Source organism: Dermacentor albipictus, chromosome 3, assembly GCF_038994185.2.
Source record: "Dermacentor albipictus isolate Rhodes 1998 colony chromosome 3, USDA_Dalb.pri_finalv2, whole genome shotgun sequence".
In the NCBI taxonomy this organism is placed as follows: Eukaryota; Metazoa; Arthropoda; class Arachnida; order Ixodida; family Ixodidae; genus Dermacentor; species Dermacentor albipictus.
Window position 1 is genome coordinate 131,135,689 of NC_091823.1, and position 9,102 is coordinate 131,144,790.

Here is a 9,102-nt window from a genome sequence, read left to right on the forward strand (position 1 = left end):
ATATGAGATGAGTTTCACATGAAAGTCTGACGAGTTTTGACATCACAGCCATTAGACTTTCTGATGAGTTTCTTTGGGATTTTCTGATGTATTCCTAATGTCATTCTATAACATATTGGCCACCGTCTTTCTGTAGAACTCTTGACGAGTGCTTTTCTTGTGAGCATGAAATGTCTTCCTAATGTGCGCTCCAAAGCAGTTTTCTTGTGACTTTCTCACGTCTTCCTAGCGAATCTCTAATGAGCTTATACATTAGACTGCCGGTGCTCGTATTACTCCTATAACAAAATTAGCCACCACGTGTGGTAACATTTTCTCATGTGTCCCAATGGCAGTCAGACCTTATTTAAATATGTTACCTGTGCGTGACTATCTTTGGTGCTATATATATGCAGCCTGTATGCATGTATGTCCAGTGAAGATGCAGCACTTCTGACATGTACATGGGCCCTACATATGCTGCATGTTAGACATTACTCAACGAAAGAAATTTAACAAAAACATTTATTGGGCATATCAATGCTTCCTTAAATGCAGAAGGAGGTTAAATGAAAGGAAAACACAGTATCAGCCTGGTTACGGATGTGATATCTCCCTTTCATTTAATCTCGCTACTTATCACTGAGGAGAGGCTGTTCTTGAGGTGGAGTGTCGTCATCTTGAAGTAAGTGCATGTGTACCCTGCATGGTAGAAAGGACAGATAATTAACAAAACTTGGCAATCAACCACAGAAATACACGCTGTATCACTTGCTGCAGAACGGTCTGGAGACGTTATAGCTAGTTCTGTGAAAAATATATGTGGTGTCGGTTCACACAAAGTTGAGGAACCACTGTGTGGCCTTTGGGTGCAGCAGTAACTACAGTAAGCAGAAATTGCTCTTGGCTGAACAAATGTGCAACATGGATCAGCTGTGGCGTGTGTACATGTCGTGAACTACTTCAGCTATATCGGTTTCCACTTGACAAAGGACAGCAGTGTCTGTGGATTGCTAGCGTGAATGAGAAATTCTCACTAATTACTTGGCATGGAAATGAGCGTAGGAGTGTTTGTGTATGGGCAACCCAATGCATCCCAGAGACATCCAAGTGCCAGTCGTTATAGAATATTTGCATCAGCTACGGGCACAGTTCTCATACATTCCTAGCCTACTATGTCATGCAAGTGTTGGCCTCCTGAATGATGGCATATATCCCATTCAAGAAATACACAACCCCATGTCTGGGGTTTTTTATCATTTACACCCGAGCACTGCTTTCAGAGGGAGGGCACAAGTTGACAAACAAATGCGTAGAAGCATGACAAACAAGCTTGCATATAAATAATTTAATAAATAAGCATGGTGGTTGCGATGCCACGTCATTAGAGAGTATTCCTCTTTGTCATGCAATCATAATGAGCGTCGACTGACACACGTCCCATTTTTGGCTGTGGTATTCTTCACTGATTTTGTTGTATCAGTCGGTTGCCATAGGCGAACGAAACAGATAAACAAGCTAAATCCAGTGCACAGCTTGTCGTGTCAATGCATGGTCAAATAAGACGAGCACACTGGTCCTTTGAGTGAATTATGGTGCTCTCCTAGGCGCATGCTGAGGCACCGGCTAGTCAGCGTGCCCGATGTACATTGGACCAAATATGCACGTGATCAAAAGAGTAGCCTACATTAACCCTGAAGGATACGAGACAAATTTTGGGTATTTTTAACTAAGCAAGCCTCCAATGCCTGGGTGCCTTTGTCAATTCACTTGTGGACTGCAATGCACGTATATTTTCAGCAAAAATAAATTAGGCAGCATATGCACAACAGTCATGTTGTATGGTCTCCCTTCCCTCGCTGCGCAAATTTTGTCCTGAAAAGTTACATGAACTGATTGAATTGAAAATTGAATCGAGAAATGCAAGGAGGCAAGCGAGGCTTGCTTGGTTAAAGGTAGCACCAAATTTGTCCAGTGCGTGTCAGAGGCACTGTGCTGTATTCCTTTCACATGTGGTCAAATGTACATAGCGCAGACTGGCTGGTGCCTAAATATGTACCTGTGAGATCACCATATTTCCTTCAAAAAACCAGTATGCTCGTCCGACTTGGCCACACATATCTGCAATGGGGCTTCAGGCCAGATTAGGATTGTTTATCTGTTTTCACCCATGGCTGAAAATTGGCAAGAGAAATCAGTCAGGCGCACCACATAAATAACAATTCCCGTTTACTAACAAACTGATAAAAAAACTTGAAGTGGTACAGCGAAAAGCGCTGAGATGCATATATAATAAACACTCCATCACAGACTCACCAACAGCATTACTGAAACGGGCAGAACTCCTAACCATGCATAACAGAGCTAAGCTTGCTAGACTAAAAATCATGTATCAGTTAATACACAACTTAAACTGCCTATTATGAAATACATATCAACGTCCTCGAATAGAATAACTCGCCATAAACACACACACACATTAAGCGAATTTACATTCCACACTGATATTTTCAAATACTCTTTTTTTCCAAGGGCGACACGCGAATGGAATAATCTTAGCACAAGTACTACTGACAGCTCATCTTTAGATACGTTTGGTACCCTGATTGCGCATCAACTATACGCATTGCAGCAATAATTCTTCACATTATTCACATTATTTACGTAGTTCCTTGTTGCCTTATTATTTTAACGGTGTTTGTGCTTGACTATAATCACGGTAATGATGCAATACATTTCTTTTCTTGTTGGCATTATTGTAACCTTGATTGTTGCGCGATTGTTATTACGTCAATACTGACCTTGTAACTGGTCTCTGTAACTGCAATTCTCTTTGTCATAACCTCTCCGTTCTATTTATTCTCTTGTATAATCCCGTAATCAAATTGTTATATGCCCAAGTTTTTTATTGTACAGTAAAAGCTCGTTAATTCGAACCGCAAGGGGAAGCCGCTTCACTTCGAATTAACGAAAGTTCGAACTAACGAAAGTGAAGGAGGGCAACAGTATACTGCCATTTGGAAGCAGTAGAGCATGTCAGAAATTTGGCGTGTCAGAAAGTGATGGCGTGTGCCGCAGGCACACGCCATCATCTTCAAGTCGAAGCTCTGGGTCCGACTGTGCCACACCACCGATATCCACCGAAACGAACGTTAGCCGAGGCTTAACACCATCCCAATGAATCGCGACGGCCGATACCTCCTAAGCTGAAAACAGAGGTGCACAACCGATGAAGACTGCCGAGACAAAGACGCTGAACATGTGAAGGTGGCGAAGATCCTGATTCGTTGGTTCTTGATTGCAAGCGCAGCTATGACGTACTTGATTCGCTGTGTTTTGGAGCTTGCCGTGCCATCTCCGCACAACATTAGCAGCTGTACAAGATTTGCAAAGCCTCCGAGATTCGCAACGGGCAAGAAGTCTCCGAGGTTACGTAGAACGGAGAGGCGGCAGCCGCCGCTGCCTTCTGGCTGACCCCGCGTCGGTTAGATTTTTGTCCGATTTTGCCTTCTCTCGCCGTTCTCTCCGTTTCGGAGGCAATACAGCCTTGTGTGTAGGCAGTAGGCGCGTTTCTCTGGTCGTGTGCCAGGCGAGCGTAGTTCGAATTATCCGTGAGGGAACCTTCTCGCGTTCGAATTAACGGACTTTTTTATACATAGACTTCTATGGAGCTTGGCCGGACCAAATCGTACAGTTCGAATTATCCATAAATTCGAATTATTGAAGTTCGAATTAACGAGCTTTCACTGTATAAGATTTAGTAAGTAACACCTTATACCATGTTCCTATGTATAACATACAGCCCTTCCTGTTACAATCCCTGATGGGATTCACAGTATCAATAAATGAAATGAAATGAAAATGAATGAAATAAGTGTGAGCCAGCCCCCATTATCAATGCATGAAGAAAGGCATCCTTTGTAGATTACAAGGGATAGAAATTAGTCTGTGCCTATTTACTTCTTTTTATGCAGACACCATTTACCATGATTTTATGCCTTTGAATTATAACTTCTGCCATCCCTCTCAAATTAACTGGTGCACAACACAAGTGCACATCCAGTGCTATTTTTGTTAGTCCTTCCAACAACTTAAACAGTCAGTTGTTAGCCAAGGTCATGTTGCATAGTCTCCGTTCTCTCACTGCGTAAATTTTGTCCTGAAATGTTACATGAACTGATTGGTAAATTCAAATGGACACTACAAGTTTCGCCGAGTGGACACAGCTGGTTCTCAGAAATGCACAAAAACAGTGATGGGTATCTGTTGGCATCTTGTAGTGTGTGCAAACTAGCTGTGACATTGCTGCAGTAAACACACTCACAACTGCTACAATGCCTACCAGCATGAATAAGGGCAGCTTGCAAAGAAAAGAATACGAAGAAAGTGAGAGAAAAAATAGAAAGCTTACCAGAAAACACCTCACTGCTTAAGTAACTGCAGCACAATGAATACTGGCCTTCCTATTTCATTTCAAGAAATTCTAGTTCATCAAATGTGTATTTGCCAGTGACAGTTATTCTGAGAACAAGACAGACATGATTGTAAATATCAATGTTAAACAATGGTAGGCACACTGCGTGCTTAGACCTGTGACATATATGACACACTACACTTCGAATTCTTACATGGACAAAAACAGCACATGTGTGTATCATAAGCAGAAAGGAAAACAGGGAAATATGGGCTACAGCATAAGAAACAGTTCCAAACAAATAAAACTAAGATAAAAAGAAACATACTGTGTAATAGGCAAAAATAAAATGGACTTGCAGCCAAGCAATTGATGCGAGAAAAATACTAAACGTCAGGACATGCGACGTGTAGTTTTAACAGAACAAGATAATGTGTGCATAATATCTACAAACACAAATAAGCAGCAAGTGGAATAATGTTGCAGAAATATTTAGCCTATTTAGCAAGATGCATTAAGTAATATGTCGATACACTTATCCACTAATGATACCGAGATCCTACTTTTGTGAACACGTACACTTAAAGCATACCTGACATATCCATCCAGATTACACGCCGTGTTGCTGCAGCCATGGCCACGGGTTATGTGGACACTGTTGTGGGTCACGGCTTCACCACTACAAAGAGAATTCTGTGTTAACTTATAGCTGTGGCACAGTAAGACTATCACATAGTGAACACATGCAAGGAGCATGTAAAAACAGTCATGAAAACAATGCCTGCACTGGTGCAGGGTGGCAACAGAGCACAAAGTCAAAGTTACTGATGAATGTCACGATAACAGGGACCCCTTCAACAAGGCAAAATTTCACACGCAGGAGCAGCAGCGCATTACATGAATGTTTGTTTACATAACGATTCTAGAGTTTCTTTCATAACTTTAAGTAACTATCCCTTGTAATGTTTACTTACGTCGAAGTTATGGCAACACCCCTTCAAAACAAACCTGTACTAGTAGCACGCTGTGATTGCTTACATTTTTTTCCCCAATACTGCTCGTAAATCGAAAACCTTGTAAGCAGAGATTATCTACAACGTCGAATCATTTGTAAGCGAGGAAACGTCATAGCAGTAAGAATCGGTCAAGAGGTAGATGAGTCGTTATCATGCGACTTCAACAGAAAAACGGGAGCTCACGCACAAGCGCGCATGATGAACACGATTATTTCTGAACGTAATCTTTCTCATCAGAAGAAAACGCTTATCAAGATTTTCAATTCAGCATTATGGCAATCAATTCGCGCAACTAAACTCTGACACCCAGCAAGCATCGGCATAGGTTTCACTGTTGTCGTGGGAGTTCTCTTTCCTACGTTCGCAAGGCACCCTATGCCCACACGAGAAGCACGCACAACACGTGTGTAGTTAGCAAGCACGGTTACTCACCTTTTGAACGGCCCGACGCGGTCGAAAAGCGCCCTCCAAGTTGCCAGTGCTTCGATGCTACTCCCAGCAGACATACCGGTGCATAGTGGACGAGCAGTGGCACGCTAACAACACGCATTATTTCTTCGCGACGTCCACCCAACTTTCCACGACAACCAGAGACAAAGGGAACGCACTCGACAGCATGAACATCGTTGGTCCACATTTCGCTGGCGCGCCACACACACGGCGAGTTTGCAGCGAGACACAAGCTGTCTGTGGCGCTTATGCGCACGCGAACTAAGTCACATTTGGTTACAGCAAACACAAAAACACACGATCTAACAAGCACATCGTTGCAGCTCGCACACCCGACCGACTCGAAAACAGAGCGACAGACTGATTGGATTGGATTGGATAGGAAACGGGACGGTAGGTGGCGCCACGAACAGGTCGGTTGGGGCCAGCCAATGTCTCGGCTAGCGTCATCTGAGGATTTGTGCGGCTGCCTAATTGCGCATAGCTGTTGCAAAACAAAGAGAACCAAAGATAAGTCTATATTGTAAGCTATAGCTTGGCATAGAAAGAAATTCTATAACGCATTTTCAATTTGAATCGCTTCGGCTATCTGCAGCCAGCAAAAGCATGGCCTTCGAGATCTGAAAATGTTAACCCTATAGAAAGCCGTTGCGGTGACGCTATTCGAACGATTTTCACTTCAGTTACCTCTCATAAAAACCATGAATTACGCATTTCGCTGCTCCCCGTGCTACCTGCGCCGTCACTTCAATTTAAATAACTTCCTGCTGTCGTTCACATCAACTATATAGCCTCAGACATCGTTGACGCGATCTCCGAGCGACACATGTGCAGTGTGCGATGTTTTAGTGCCCGTTGCAACAGTGTCAGTCGGAAATCATCAAATCTGCTCGTGTGGCGCAGCTTACACCCCTGTTGTCCGTATCTTGCTTTCGTGTTGGCGTGTTTAACGTGCGCGGGTTGCACTCCTGTCGCTCGTGCCTTCTGTGTTGTTGATCGTGCTACCCGCGAAGATTCCTCGAAAAACCCACATGTCTCGGCAGCGTGCATTTGTCCTATGTGGTATATGCCAGAAGTGTGCGCTGGCGTACCATGTGCGTGCAACCAAGTACTACAGTGCGTTCCAGCAAATAGACGCTGCCGCTTACGCGCAGTTTCTTTTTCTTTTCTTTTTTTCCCCGTCGTGGTTGCTCAGTGGCTATGGTGGTGTTGGGCTGCTGAGCTCGAGGTCGCGGGATCGAATCCCGGCTTCGGCGGCCGCATTTCAATGGGGGCGAAATGCGAAAACACCCGTGTACTTAGATTTAGGTGCACGTTAAGAACCCCAGGTGGTCGAAATTTCCGGAGTCCTCCACTACGGCGTGCCTCATAATCAGAAAGTGGTTTTGGCACGTAAAACCCCATAATTTTTTACGCGCAGTTTTCCATGTCATGATCATGTCAATCTGCAGAATTGTCGGTTTGCCACTTAAAGACTAGTAACACATCCGAGTAATCAAACTGCCCAGAACAAGGCATACGCTATAGTTTGGCACTGTTTACCAAATGTGATAACGGAGTAACAGAATCTTACAGTGCTCTTTAAAAAGAAAAGAAAATGACGTCGTTGTTTTGTGCCTAGCCCTGATATATCGGAAGCGTTTCCAGAGTACTCGGCGCTCACGCTGTGTTATATCGTTTTCTTCATTTTTGTCTCTTAGACTGCCCCCAACGATGAATCAAAACCACTCCCAGCAAAGGCCAAGGGTCCGAGTGTCTTAATTAACTGTATCCTAATTAACGGTACCTTACTTAACATCGTCTTCATTAACACCAATGGTCATGAGTTCGACTCCCACAAATAGTCATGGGTTCGAGTGCTTTCATCAACTATATCTTAATTAGCTGTACATTAATTAGCATCGCCTTCATTAACGACAACGTTCGTGGGCACAACTCCTACACAAGATCATGGGTTCGAGTGTTTTCATTAACAATATATTAATTAAATATGCCTTAATTAACATAAACTTTACCAACTAAGGCCGTGGGATCGAGTGCCTTAAGTGACTATATTAATTAACAGTACCTTAATTAACATCGCCTTCATTAACAACAAAGGTCGTGCGTTCGATTCCCACCCAAGGTACTGGGTGCGAGTGACTTGACTGTTAGATCTTAATTAACAGTGCATTAATTAGCACCATCATCATTAACAAACGTCGTGGGTTCGAGTGCCTCACATAACTGTATCTTAACTGTGCTCAATTAACACCGCCTTCATTAACACCGAAGATCGTGGGTTCGAGTGTCTTAATTGACTATATATTAATTAACATTACCTCAATTAATATCGCCTTCATTAACAACAATGTTCGTGGGTTCGATTCCCACACAAGGTAATGAGTTCGAGTGACTTAATTCCTAGGTCGTAATTAACTGCGCCTTAATTAGCATCGTCATCATTAACAAAGGTCGTGGGTTCGAGTGCCTCAAATAACTGTATCTTAACTACGCCTTAATTAACAGCGCCTTCATTAACACCAAAGGTCGTGGGTACGAGTGTCTTAATTAACGACATAATAATCAGGTGCACATTAATTAACATATTAATTAACATGCTTCGACTTCCACTAAGGGTGGTACGTGCGTTCGAGTGCATTAATTAACTATATCTTCAATAACTGTCTTAATTAACGGTATCTTAATCAACACCAAAGGTCGTGGGTTCGTAGCCTTAATTACCGCCAAAGGTAGTGGGTTTAACTCCCATGAAAGGTAGAGAGTTTGTAACCTCTTTGTACATCGAGTGCTCAGGCCGACAATGCCGGATTTTCCGGCTCATGAGCCATTTAATGCTATCGCATTACAAAGAATTTTTCACGACTTGGCATCGTACACATTCATACGTGATGTACTTTGACATTAGCAATAACACAAAAAAGCTGTATACTCCTCTCATCAGAAATCTTAAGGTGCATTGTCATTTGAGTCTCTGGTGTACTTGTGATGCCAAAAAACATTAGACGATGCATTTCTTATGCATGTCTGATGTCACCTTAGGAACACATCACGTCCTCTACAGAAACTCATGGTTCATTTTCATAAGGCCCCCCCCCCTGTTCTTGTGTGGCGGATAGGGTGCTCTTCAGTTGCCAACGCGCCGGTTATTTCACGTAGGCCCCGGCACGTCCACGAATACGTGACCACCTTCCCACGGCTAGACCTGGTTCTTAGCGCTGCGGAAGCGAGGGTATCATATTG

The 9,102-nt window shown here is 43.2% G+C and overlaps 1 long non-coding RNA gene across 1 annotated transcript; it reads right to left on the minus strand.

Moving 5' to 3' along the window:
• Nucleotides 1–486: 486 nt before the first annotated feature.
• Nucleotides 487–6,204, minus strand: LOC139057919 (uncharacterized). The gene is made up of 3 exons (XR_011513091.1): nucleotides 5,842–6,204; nucleotides 4,986–5,072; nucleotides 487–681 (listed from the first exon to the last, which is right to left on the minus strand). It is a non-coding gene; the product is annotated as an uncharacterized lncRNA (long non-coding RNA).
• Nucleotides 6,205–9,102: the final 2,898 nt, after the last annotated feature.